Here is a 14,197-nt window from a genome sequence, read left to right as displayed (position 1 = left end):
CGCCCCTGCGCCCGCGCCGCCCCGGGGCACGCCGGGACTGGTAGTTTCTAGTTGGTGGAGGCGCAGCTGGGTGGGGGAGGGGCCGGCTACCCTACCCCACTCCTCCCCACCCCCCCGCCACTCCCCATCCCCCGGGCTGCTGCGGGTTGGTAAAGCGGGGAATTGATTACGTGGGAGGTTAAAGCAGAGCGGGCAATGGGGGAGAGTCGGGGCGGTGAACCACCAGCGATGAAAGAATGGGAAAAACCCAGTTGCGACGTCCTTTGGGCAAATAAGCCCCCATTGATGTTGAAGTAGCCGGAGAGAATAGGGCTGCCTCGGAAACCTATATTCAATAGCATTCCGCTAGTTTTTGCATAGAAAAGCTTTAGGATCAGCAATGTGGCCACAAGAGGATGGGAAGTGGGGTCCGCTTCTGGAAGCTTCGTTGTTTAGCAAGCCCACTGCCTAGTCTATTTGGTGGGATTGATAGCCATTTGTTGGCTCCCAGGTCTACCTCCTCTTCTCCAGTCCCGGCCTTGCGGAAATGAGGAAGATGACGTGGGAAACACTAGTCAGGCTTTGGCTTTTTGAGATAATGGAGCTCTGCTATCCGCAAAAGGCTAGTGTGAATATGCCAACCTCTGCATTCCGTACCTGCCCTGTTTGTACTTTTTTGTCATCTAATTTTTTGAGCCATGATTGAATGTACACACACTAAACAAACGGATTTCTTCAATATTATATATTTTTCTTTTCTTTTCTTTCTTTGTTTTTTTGTTTTTTTTTTTTTTTTTTTGGAGATGGAGTCTCGCTCTGTCGCCCAGGCTGGAGTGCAGTGGCCTGATCTCGGCTCACTGCAGCCTTCGCCTCCCAGGTTCAAGCGATTCTCCTGCCTCAGCCTCCGGAGTAGCTGGGATTACAGGCACGTGCCACCACGCCCAGCTAATTTTTGTATTTTTAGTAGATACCGGGTTTCACCATGTTGTCAGGCTGATCTGGAACTCCTGACGTCGTGATCCGCCCGGCTTGGCCTCGGAAAGTGCTGGGATTACAGGAGCAAGTCACCGTGCCCAGCCTGCCTCCATGGCTTTTCTAAGCCCTCCCCTGCCCGGGTTCCACACCCTACCATTTCCGGGCCCCTCTCCATTTTTCTGACTTCCATTTCTCCTTCAGTCTTTTTAACACAACTCCTTCTTCGACAACAGAAACCCACAAAAACCTTCGTTATTCCAGTTGAATATACACCCATCTTGTCACGGCTGCTACTTGCAAGCTTGTCCAACCTGCCTTATTTTCCTGTTGTTTTGTTTTGTTTTGTTTAGGCTTTTAGCACCCTGAAGCCATGGTTTTTAGTTTCAGTCTCTAGTAATAAGTAGAAAAGAGGGATGAGGAAGGGGCTTTACTGGCCCAACCAGAAACAGAAACTAAGAACCCATGACTGTATTCCCTCCCTTGGACACCATTACTAAGCTGTAAAAAGGGACACCCATCCCACCAAAACTGTCCTGTACACTTTTAAATTTTTTATTGAATATAAAATACACACATGGTTTCTTATTATTATCATTATTATTTGAGACAGAGTCTCGCTCTGTTGCCAGGCTGAAGTGCAGTGGCACAATCTCAACTCACTGCAACCTCTGCCTCCTGGGTTCAAGCGATTCCCCTGCCTCAGCCTCCTGAGTAGCTGGGATTACAGGCGCACGCCACCACGCCTGGCTAATTTTTTGTATCTTAGTGGAGACAGGGTTTCACCATGTTGGCCAGGATGGTCTCGATCTCCTGACCTTGTGATTCTCCTTCCTCAGCCTCCCAAAGTGTTGGGATTACAGGCATGAGCCACTGCGCCTGGCCAATTTTTGTTGTTGTTGTTGTTGTTGTTGTTGTTGTTGTTTTGAGACTACGTCTCACTCGTCGCCCAGGCTGGAGTGTATTGGCACAATCTCAGCTCACTGCAGCCTCCACCTCCTAGATTCAAGCGATTCTTCTGCCTCAGCCTCCCAAGTAGCTGGGATTACAGGCACATACCAGTATGGCTGGCTAATTTTTGTATTTTTAGTAGGGACAGGGTTTCACCATTTTGGCCAGGCTGTTCTCGAACCCCTGACCTCAGGTGATCCACCCGCCTCAGCCTCTCAAAGTGCTGGGATTACAGACGTGAGCCACTGTGCCCGGCCTGCACATACTTTTTTAATCCAAAAGTTTAAAAATATAAAAATGAAAATAGTGGGCCAGGTGCAGTGGCTCACACCTGTAACCCCAGCACTTTGGGAGGCCAAGGCGGGCAGACCACGAGGTTAGGAGATCAAGACCATCCTGGCTAACATGGTGAAACCCCATCTCTACTAAAAATACAAAAAATTAGCTGGGCGTGGTGGCGGGCGCCTGTATTCCCAGCTACTCCGGAGGCTGAGGCAGGAGAATGGCGTGAGCCAAGATCGCGCCACCACACTCCAGCCTGGGTGACAGAGGGTGACTCCGTCTCAAAAAAAAAAAGAAAGAAAATAGGGAAAAGTCTCTTTCCCACCTCCACCCCTCATCTGCCCAGTTCCCCCTACAAAGTAACCACTGTTATGAGTTGTTTGGAAATCCATGAGGAGTTATTTTTATCCTAGAACCCTCTTTGTGTTATTTCTGCTTTTGTGTTGAAGTTAACTTATTTGCCTTTATGTGTTAATTACATAGGTAATATTCAAATATTTGGGTTCATGATGCAACAATTGAGAAATCTAAAATACAGGGCAAAACTTAAGGAACACGTTTATTTCTCCCCATTAACCTTCCCACCATTTGGTGTGTGCATTTTTCTCTACCTTTTGTGTGTGTGTGTGTGTGTGTGATGTCTCACTTGTCGCCCAGGCTGGAGTGCAGTGGCGTGATCTCAGCTCATTGCAAGCTCCACCTCCTGGGTTCACACTATCCTCCTGCCTCAGCCTCCCAAGTAGTTGGGACTACAGGCGCCCGCCACCACGCCTGGCTAATTTTTTGTATTTTTAGTAGAGACGGGGTTTCACCATGTTAGCCAGGATGGTCTCAATCTCCTGACCTCGTGATCCGCCTGCCTCAGCCTCCCAAAGTGCTGGGATTACAGGCGTGAGCCACCGTGCCCGGCCTATGTATGTATGTATGCATGTATGTATGCATGTATGTATGTATGTATTTATTTTCAACATAAATGGTCTGTACATCCTGTTCAATTTCTTTCTTTTTTAACATAATAACATGTCCTGGAGATTGTTCAAATTACATATAGGTCTATCTCACCCGTTTTTGTTTTTTTTTTTTTTGAAACAGGGTCTTGCTCTGTCTCCCAGGCTGGAGCACAGTGTCATGATCATGGCTTACTGCAGCTTGCAGCTCCCAGGTTCAAGTGATCCTCCTGCCTCAGGCTCCCCAGTAGCTGGGACTACAGATGGGCGTCACTACACCCAACTAATACTTTTATTTTTGCAGAGATATGCTCTCACTATGTTGACCAGGCTGGTTTCCAACTCCTGGACTCAAGTAATCCTTCCACTTCTGCCTCCCAAAGTGCTGGGATTACAAACATGAATACTTCACGTTTTCAATAGCTGTTGACATATCATAGTATAAATATTTCAAGATTTATCTCATCTTTGTGCACATTACTTTTTCTTTCTTTCTTTTTCAAGAGACAGGGTCTCACTATTCACTATGTTGTCCAGGGTAGCGTGTCAGTATAGCCAGGCTATAATACTAGGTTCAAGCAGTTCTCATGCCTCAGCTTCCAGAGTAGCTGGGACTACAGATGCATGCCACCATGCCTGCCTTCTGTACTTTGCTTTTATTTTTTTAGGATCTTAGAAGTAGAATTACTAGGTCAAAGAATGTGGGCATTTTAAATGGCCTTATGAGAGGTTTCATCGTTTGACATTTCAACTAGCAATTTAAGAAAAAAGACTTGTTTTTCCACATTCTTGACAAACACGGTATCATGGAGTCTCTGAAAACTGGTATTTGTTTTTGTTTTGACATGGAGCCTCACTCTGTCACCCAGGCTGGAGCGTAATGGCATGATCTCGGCTCACTGCAAACTCCTGCTCCCCGGTTTAAGCGATTTTCGTATCTCAGCCTCCCGAGTAGGTAGGATTACAGGTGCACACTGCCATGCCCGGCTAATATTTTGCATTTTAGTAGAGACGGGGTTTCATCGTGTTGCCCAGGCTGGTGTCGAACTCCTGAGCTCAGGCAATCCACCCGCCTCGGCCTCCAAAAGTGCCGGGTTACAGGTGTGAGCCACTGCGCCCTGCATGAAAACTGGCTTTAATATAACAGGAACTCATGTTGTACAAAAGAAACCAGACATGAAAGAGTACATACTTTATCAATAGTGTTAGAAATTAGGGGCACTAGGAAACTACAGAACAGTGACAGAAATGTTCTGTATCTTAATCTGGTGTGGTTAGATGGTGTTACATGTTATACACATGTAAAAATCCATCAACCTGTACACTTACTAGTAATGCACTTTATGAAATCTACATTATACTTCAATAAAAAAATTTTTAAAGTCACTTTTTAAAGATTTTATTGTGAAAAGTTCAAACATACAGAAAAGCAAAAAGAATAATACATTTTAGCCAGGTTGTGGTGGCTCATGCCTGTAATCCCAGCACTTTGGGAGGCCAAGGTGGGTGAATCACAAGGTCAAGAGTTTGAGACCATCCTGGCCAACATGGTGAAACCCCGTCTCTACTAAAAATATAAAAATTAGCCGGGCGCAGTGGCACATGCCTGTAGTCCCAGCTACTCAGGAGACTGAGGCAGGAGAATCGTTTGAACCCTGGAGGCGGAGGTTGCAGTGAGCCGAGATTGTGCCACTGCACTCCAGCCTGGGTGACAGAGCAAGACTCCATCTCAGAAAAATTAAAAGAAAAAAAACAAAAAAACAAGAAGAAAAAGACATTTTATGTCACCTCCATTAAACAGCTGTGAACATTTCCCCATATATACCTTATATTAACATATATTTATGTGGTGTGTGTATGTGTGTGTGTAAACACATAATGACCGTTCACACCTGGTTTCTTTAGTATGTACTTCCAAAATAAGCATTTTCTACATGCCACAATACCATATCACATCCAGCACAATAACATGCAGTCTGCTTTCAACTTGTTGCTGTTAGAAACCTATGTCAATGGGGAATAACAATTGTTTTCTAAAATTATGCAGTACTCCAAATTTCATCACTTGTTTGTGTCATGCTTTTTTCAAAACAAGACCCATTAAATGACAATGTATTGCATTTGATTGTTACATCTCTCTCTCTCTTTTTTTTTTTTAGACGGAGCTTTGCTCTTGTTGCACATGCTGGAGTGCAATGGCACGATCTCAACTCACTGCAACCTCTACCTCCCAGGTTCAAGCTATTCTCCTGCCTCAGCCTCCTGAGTAGCTGAGATTACAGGCATGCACCACCATGGCCGGCTAATTTTTGTATTTTTTGTAGAGATGAGGTTTCTCCCTGTTGGTCAGGCTGGTCTCGAACTCCCGACCTCAGGTGATCTGCCTTCCTCAGCCTCCCAAAGTGCTGGGATTACAGGCGTGAGCCACTGCTCTCAGCTAAACTCTCTCTCTCTCTTTTTTTTAAATTATGCCCCAGAACTGAGCAATCTCTTGTTTTTTTTTTTGTTTGTTTTGTTTTGTTTGAGACAGAGTCTCAAATCTCGGCTCACTGTAAACTCTGCCTCCTGGGTTCAAGCCATTCTCCTGCCTCAGAGTAGCTGGGATTACAGACACACACCACCATGCCCAGCTAATTTTTGTGTTTTTAGTAGAGACAGGATTTCACCATGTTGGCCACGCTGGTCTTGAACTCCTGACCTCAAGTGATCCACCTTCCCCAGCCTCCCAAAGTGCTGGAATTACAGGCTTGAGCCACCACGCCTAGCCAAATAGCTTGTCTTTTTAAACCTAGAGCAGAAGGTCTTAAACTAGGAGTCCGTGGATACAATTGAAAGGGTCCATGAAGTTGGATGAGGCAAAAATTACATTTTAATTTTCACCAAATTCTAATTAAAATTTAGCATTTCCTAGGCAGGGTGCAGTGGGTCACGCCTGTAATCCCAGCACTTTGGGACGTTGAGGAGGGCGGATCATGAGGTCAGGAGATGGAGACCATCTTGGCTAACACAGCGAAACCCCGTCTCTACGAAAAATACAAAAAATTAGCCGGGTGTGGTGGTGGGCGCCTGTAGTCCCAGCTACTCTGGAGGCTGAGGCAGGAGAATGCTGTGAACCCGGGAGGTGGAGGTTGCAGTGAGCTGAGATTGCGCCACTGCCACTGCACTCCAGCCTGGGCGACAAAGCGAGACTCCATCTCAAAATAAATAAATAAATAAAATAAAACTATTGTAGTTATTGGACCTGCTGCTAGATCTTGTTATTTAATGCATTAATAATGGAACATGTGTATTACCATATTGTTCTTTTAAATATTTTGGTAACTGTATTTCAATGTAGTTTTGTTAATAATCTTGTGGGGGTTTTTTTTGTTGTTGTTGTTTTTTTTTTTTTTTGAGACGGAGTCTTGCTCTGTCGCCCAGGCTGGGGTGCAGTGGCCGGATCTCAGCTCACTGCAAGCTCCACCTCCCGGGTTTACGCCATTCTCCTGCCTCAGCCTCCTGAGTAGCTGGGACTACAGGCGCCCGCCACCTCGCCCGGCTAGTTTTTTGTATTTTTTAGTAGAGATGGGGTTTCACCGTGTTAGCCAGGATGGTCTCGATCTCCTGACCTTGTGATCCACCCGTCTCGGCCTCCCAAAGTGCTGGGATTACAGGCTTGAGCCACCGCGCCCGGCCTGTTTTTTTTTTTAAAATGCATTTAAGACGTTCTGAGAAGAGAATTCACTGGCTTCACCAGACGGTCAGTGGGGCTGGAGGGGAATCCTTTGGCTCAAATACAGTCTGCCCCCCTACACATACCCTTTATTAGTAGTGGTATTAGTCTTTGTTTAGTATTAGTATTTGCTTTCTGAAGAGCCCAAGCCTTTGCTGAATGTCTGACATTCTGAATTCACCCGATTATTTACTCACAGTTACTTGTTACTTACATTTCCTATAAATGTCAAGTTAGGTCTAAAGGCTTGATTAGATCTAAGTTGAGTGTTTCGACAAGAATATTTTAAAGGTGACGCTGTGCGGTTCTCATAAAATTACATCAGTAGGCACATGATATCTGGTTGTCCCACTGTTAGTGATGCTAAGTGGGCTACAGAGGTTAAGACAGTTTTGTTTTTGCATAATCTAATGGTATTTAAATTTATGGAAACATGTAAACATATACAGTAGCAGAGGTGATAGTGTAATGAACTCTGTTGTGTGGGTCACTCGGCTTCTACAATTATTAACATGTGGCCAATCTTGTTTCATTGATATCTCTTCATTCCTCTCCCCCCAAAAATGCATATACCCAGATTCCAGAGATCGTGTCTATTTTATTCATAAACAATAGTATGTATCTCTAAATGACATTATTGCATTTAATTGCAAACAACTCCTTATCTTCAAGTACCCAGTCTGTGTTCAGATTCCCTGATTGTCTCATAGATGTTTCTTTTTTTTTTTTTGAGACGGAGTCTCGCTGTGTCGCCCAGGCTGGGGTGCAGTGGCGCCATCTCGGCTCACTGCAAGCTCCGCCTCCCGGGTTCACGCCATTCTCCCGCCTCAGCCTCCGAGTAGCTGGGACTACAGGCGCCTGCCACCACGCCCGGCTAGTTTTTTTGTATTTTTAGTAGAGATGGGGGGTTTCACCATGTTAGCCAGGGATGGTCTCGATCTCCTGACCTCGTGATCCACCCGCCTCGGCCTCCCAAAGTGCTGGGATTACAGGCTTGAGCCACCACGCCCGGCTCAGATGTTTCTTTATGACTGGTTCAAATCAAGATGGAAACAAAATCCACACATTTCATTTCATTAAGATATCTCTGTCTCTCTTTTTTTGCCATTTACTTGTTGAAGAAACTGGACTGCATTGAATTAGCAGACTGTCTTAAAGTGTTCATTTATAGATTAATTGAACGTAAAATCTTCAAATATGAGTTCCATGGGAGAATCAAATGTATTTGACGTGGTATATCTTTGCATTTTTTAGTACAAATAGCAATAAGTCACTACTCAACATAATGAATCATCAGCTAACAATAAGAAAAAATATCCATTAAGATTAAGCTTGTTAAAATGCTACTTCTGAAGGCTCAGTGATCCTCACTTCCTCCCTTGACCTTAATTTAGGACTGCATCAAAAAAAACCTATTGCTTCTCATAAAGACTTTTCGAGAATGAAGATGATGACAATTACTTAATATAAGGTATAATAAAAAAAATAAAATTTAAAATCAAAGTTACCTCCCAACTGGAATACTGATTGTATTCGTTTCCCAGGACTGCCAAACATAAATGTATTATTTCACAGTTCTAGAGGCTAGAAATCCCATATAAATGTGTTGGTAGGTTTGGTTCCTTCTGAGGACTGTGAGGAGGAATCTGTGCCATTCCTGTCCCCTAGCTTCTGGTGGTTTGCTGGCAATCTTTGGCGTTGCTTAGCTTGCAGGAGCATTTGGTGTTCCTTAGCTTGCAGAAGCATTACCTCAGTTTCTGCCTTTGTCTGCACATGGCTTTCTCCCAGGTTTCCAGATGTTGGTGTCTGGGTTTGTGTGTCTTTTTCCAAATTTCCTCCCCCCCCCTTTTTTTTTTTTTAATAAAAATACCAGTTATAATGGATTAGGAGGCCACCTTACTCTGGTAGGACCTCATCTTAACTAATTACATCTACAACAGAGCTTCTTCCAAATAAGATATTATTCTGAGGCTCTGAGGGTTAGCGCTTTAAATATAAATTTTGGGGGGGGACACAAGTAACCCCACTCTTCTATTTTAAATTAATATGTAACATTTTCATTGACCTTTCATCAATTTACCAATTTGGTTTTTTTCCCACCTGGTTTACTTCTCTGGAAAAAATCCGGGCCTGGCACAGTGGCTTATGCCTGTAATTCAGCACTTTGGAAGGCCGAAGCAGGTGGATCACGAGGTCAGAAGTTCGAGGCCATCCTGGCCAACATGATGAAACTCCCTCTCTACTAAAATACGAAAAGCTAACCGGGTGTGGTGGTGCGAGCTGTAGTCCCAGCTACTTAGGAGGCTGAGGCAGGGGGATCGCTTGAACCCGGGAGGCAGAGGTTGCAGTGAGTGGGATCAGGCCACTGCACTACAGCCTGGCAACAGAGCGAGACTGTCTCAGAAAAAAGGTTAAAAAACAAAAATAAAAAAATTCACCTCACCTCCCATCACCTAGAGATTAATTATGCATCTGTAATAATGGGGGTGTTTGGGTATCTTCATTTCTGATGCTGAAATTTGCTGAAAAAAAATTTTTTTTTTTTTGAGGCAGAGTCTCCCTGTCTCCCAGGCTGGAGTGCAGTGGCGCAATTTCGGCTCACTGCAAGCTCCGCCTCCCAGGTTCACGCCATTCTCCTGCCTCAGCCTCCAGAGTAGCTGGTACTACAGGCGCCCGCCACCACACCCGGCTAATTTTTTTTGGTGTTTTTAGTAGAGACGGGGTTTCACCGTGTTAGCCAGGATAGTCTCGATCTCCTGACCTCGTGATCCGACGGCCTCGGCCTCCCAAAGTGCTGGGATTACAGGCGTGAGCCACGGCGCCCTGCCAGATGCTGAAATTTTTAAATATCTTTCTTCCAAGGTCTGAAACTATTTTGAATTGATGAGATAACATATAGTAATTGTGGAGAACATTTGAGAATTGCTAGGAATGACTAAAAATATTTAGGTAGAGGAAAAAACTTGGAACTGTCAACATACAATAGTTTTGCTCAAAGAAAGTGAGCTTCTGGCCGGGCGCGGTGGCTCACGCCTGTAATCCTAGCACTTTGAGAGGCCAAGACCGGTGGATCACAAAGTTAGGAGTTCAAGACCAGCCTAGCAAACATGGTGAAACCCCGTCTCTACTAAAATACAAAAATTAGCCTGGTGTAGTGGCCTGTGCCTGTAGTCCCCGCTGCTCAAGAGGCTGAGGCAGGAGAATCACTTGAACCCGGGAGGTGGAGGTTGCAGTGAGCCGAGATCGACTCACTCCACTCCAGCGTGGGTCACAAGGCCAGACTTCGTCTCAAAAAAAGAAAAAAGAAAAGAAAAAAAGAAAGAAAGAAGGGAAAAAGGGTATCTACATAGAAGCACTCAGAAAAAAAAAAAGGATAAAAAAGTTCTAAGGCTCTGCTCACAATAACCACCATATTTGTTCATCACTAAAACAATCTTAACAGTGGTTTAAAAATATGCAGAATTGTTCTCCAAACTAATCTTCAATATCACATAATATTAAGTAAAAAATATTTCAAGCGTTTTAACAGAGATTACTTCGGCAATATTATGAACTCTACAATTTCGTGAATTTTAATGTCTTCTTATGCCCTAACCTTTGGCGTTCGGCTGCCCTTCAAGCAGGCCACTCAGCAACAAATACTTTTCTACGGCAGATAGCCTTTAACTGTGTAATTTACAAGATGAAATTTTCTGGTTTCACTTTTCTTTTTTTTTTTTTTTTTTTTTTTTTTTGGAGACGGAGTCTTGCCCTGTCGCACAGGCTGGAGTGCAACGGCCCGATCTCGGCTCACTGCAACCTCCACCTCCTGGGTTCAAGCGATTCTCCTGCCACAGCCTCCTGAGCAGCTGAGACTGCAGGCACTTGCCACCACGCCCAACTGATTTTTGTATTTTTAGTAGAGACGTTGCGGGGTGAGGGGACGGTGCGGGGTCGGGGGGACGGTGTGGGGGGTGGTCTCACCATATTGGCCAGGTTGGTCTCGAACTCCTGACCTCGTGATCCACCCTCCTCGGCCTCCCAAAGTGTTGGGATTACAGGCGTGAGTCACCGCGCCCGGCCCATTTTTCCTTTTTTAAGTTAGTTTAGTTTTAGTAGTTTTGTATGTATTGAATTATTTGAAAATAAGACCATCCAGGCTGAAGTCTGTTATTACCGTTGATGAGAACTGAAACTGGTGAAATTACTGACATTGATGGGACCTGAAGTTGGCCAAATGAAAGCAAAATGAACACCGCCCAACGTGGGGCTCGAACCCACGACCCTGGGATTAAGAGTCCCATGCTCTACCGACTGAGCTAGCCGGGCAGTCGCAGGAAAGCATTCTTTCTAGATCTTTTCAAAGGAATATGATTGTTTTGATTTGCTCCAAGAAATTGCATTTCGTATTAAACGATCTTTCCATTTTATATACATATATATGTATTTTTTGCAAAGTTTTTCACGACTTTTAAAACTTGTGTTTCATGTCTGATTCTGTGCGCACGAACTTCTGTTGTTTGATAAAAATGTATAAACAGCCCTCTAGTGGTCAGCACCTTTCCGTTTCCTTAAAGGTAAGGCGGGCCAAGGAAGGCGATGCCGACTCCAGCCTGGAGAATAGGAGTGAGTGTGGGGGTGCTTCCAGTTCATCCGAAAGATTCCCGCCGGCAGAGCGCCCACCCCCTGCAGCGCGGGGACCGGAGATGTTCTCAGCACCCTCGTGGCCCACTGCAAAAGAAGGCTCGGGAGAAACTTCCTGCACACTCTCTGGAAACGATTGGAACTGAAAACCCAGCTGCAGAGCTGGCTGGCCTCTTGAGATCGTGTGACTTAGAGATTTTCGGAATCCTTTTCTTTGGCATGACAGTGGTTCAACTAAGACATACCATGGTGTTCACACAAGAGATTGGAAAACTAAAGCCGTCTCAGCGAGTAATTGAAAATACCGTAGAGAGTTTGCTCACGCTCAAAACTAAAAAGTGAAAACATTTATTCCATAGACTAATGGAACCTCAGTGTGGGAAGGGACCATTATTCCAAGCCTCTCCCTACTAAAACAAAAAAAATAAAGATTCATTCTGTTTTCCAGTAGAAACGATTTCACAGTAGCCAAACAGTCCCAGTTAATGAGGGAACCTACTTCGTAAGAAAAAAACACAGGCCGAGCGCGGTGGCTCACGCCTGTAATCCCAGCACTTTGGGAGACCAAGGCGGGCAGATCGAGACCATCCTGGCCAACATGGTGAAACCACATCTCTTCTAAAAATACAACCGGGCATGGTGGCACGCACCTGTAATCCCAGCTACTTGGGAGGCTGAAACAGGAGAATCACTTGAACCCGGGAGGCGGAGGTTGTAGTGAGCTGAGATCGTGCCACTGCACTCCAGTCCGGTGACAGAGCAAGACTCTGTCTCAAAAAAAAAAAAAAAAAAAAAAAAAAAAAAAGCAGGATTAGAAAAGCATACTTTGGCAAATTCACTTCTTCTTATTATTATTGACATAGAGTCTTTGCTCTGTTGCCCAGGCTGGAGTGCAGTGGAGCAATCTCGGCTCACTGCAACCTCCACCTCCAGGTTCAAGTGATCACTCATGTCTCAGCCTCCCGAGTAGCTGAGATTACAGGTGTGCACCACCACGCCAGGCTAATTTTTGTATTTGTAGTAGAGATGTAGTTTCACCATGTTGGCCAGACTGGCCTCAAACTCCTGACCTCAGGTGATCCACCCGCCTTGGCCTCCCAAAATGCTGGGATTACAGGAGTGAGCCACCACACCCAGCAGTGGCAAATCCTTTTAAACAAGGGTTATCAATTGTGGCCAAACCATTATGTTAATTTTATATGTTAATAGTTGGTGGAGAACTGGATATTTACAGGGTCAAAGTAACACCACACAGGTTAATAGATGCAAGGACAATCTCATTGTATGATGGTGGGTTCAGGTTGTTATTACCTTAATCCAGAAATTAATCTGAGTTTTGCTAGTGCTTTACTAATCCTCAACGAGATAGTGTATCTTTAGCAGTGATACAACACAAAATCAATGGTAATTATTTATTCTAGTCAAAAAATGTTTTTGATTAATTAGTATCTAAATGTCAATAGGCCTTTAGATATTAATTCCAGTGTACAGGAAATACAAAGGAAAGAGGAACAAGATGAATGACACCATAAGGAACCAATAACACAAAGTCAGAGGGTGGGAAATTCTCCAGGACAATTAACCTTCAACAAGTATATATATATTTTTAACGACTTTTGCTAGTTTTTCTTTTTTTTTTTTTTTTTTTTTTCTGAGACGGAGTTTTGCTCTTGTGGCCCAGGCTAGAGTGCAGTTGTACAATCTCGGCTCACTGCAACCTCTGCCTCCTGGGTTCAAGTGATTCTCCTGCCTCAGCCTCTTGAGTAGCTGCCATTACAGGTGTGTGCCACCACACCCAGCTACTTTTTGTATTTTTAGTGGAGATAGGATTTCACCGTGTTGGGCAGGGTTTCACCATGTTTGCCAGGCTGCTCTCGAACTCCTGACCTCAGGTGATCCACCTGCCTTAGCCTCCTAAAGTACTGGGATTACATGTTTGAGCCACCAAACCTGGCCAACTTTTGCTAGATTAAAAGAGACAAAAGGGCCATAATAATCAGATGCAACAGGTGATCCTAGATTGGATACTGTTCTGGAAAAACTAGTTACAAAGAGATTTTGGAGTCAACTGGAGAAACTTGAATATAGTTTAAATATTGGATGAGATGAAAATTTACTGTAATGGAAAGTGGAGATGTTTCGCTGAAAAAAGCAAGTTACAGAATAAATGTAATCACTCATTTTGGTAAAAAGAAGGCCATTTACTAATATATTAATAATTGTTATTTGGGTAGTGGGAATCTGAACATTTTACTTTTTAAATTTTTTGCTTGTCTTTGTTTTCAACTTTTCTAAAATGCATATGTATACTTCTGTAATATTAAAAGGGTTATTTCTTAAAAGTACATGAGAAAGAAGAAATAAAGTAAAGCAAAGATAAAACTTTAAAATGTGGCCAACAATTAGTCTTACTCTGTCACCCAGACTGGAGTGCAGTGGTGTGATCTTGGCTTACTGCAGTCTCCGCCTCCTAGGTTCAAGCAATTCTCCTGTCTTAGCCTCCTGAGTAGCTGGGACTAGAGGCACCCGCCAGCATGCCCAGCTAACTTTTGTATGTTTTTAGTAGAGACGGAGTTTCACCATATTGGCCAGGCTGGTCTCGAACTCCTGACCTTCTAATCCTCCCCCCTCAGCCTCCCAAAGTGCTGGGATTACAGGCATGAGCCACCAAGCCCAGTCTCTTTTTTTTTCCTTTTATTGTGGCAAAATATACATTACATAAAATTTACCA

General features: G+C 44.2%; 1 non-coding gene across 1 annotated transcript; it reads right to left on the bottom strand.

Annotated features, from left to right (window-relative positions):
* Positions 1-11,078: 11,078 nt before the first annotated feature.
* On the bottom strand, positions 11,079-11,151 carry TRNAK-CUU (transfer RNA lysine (anticodon CUU)). Its single transcript has one exon. It is a non-coding gene; the product is annotated as a tRNA-Lys (tRNA).
* Positions 11,152-14,197: the final 3,046 nt, after the last annotated feature.

The sequence above is a fragment of the Macaca thibetana genome, chromosome 7 (genome assembly GCF_024542745.1).
Source record: "Macaca thibetana thibetana isolate TM-01 chromosome 7, ASM2454274v1, whole genome shotgun sequence".
Taxonomy (NCBI): domain Eukaryota; kingdom Metazoa; phylum Chordata; class Mammalia; order Primates; family Cercopithecidae; genus Macaca; species Macaca thibetana.
This window is presented reverse-complemented; position numbering and strand designations above follow the sequence as displayed.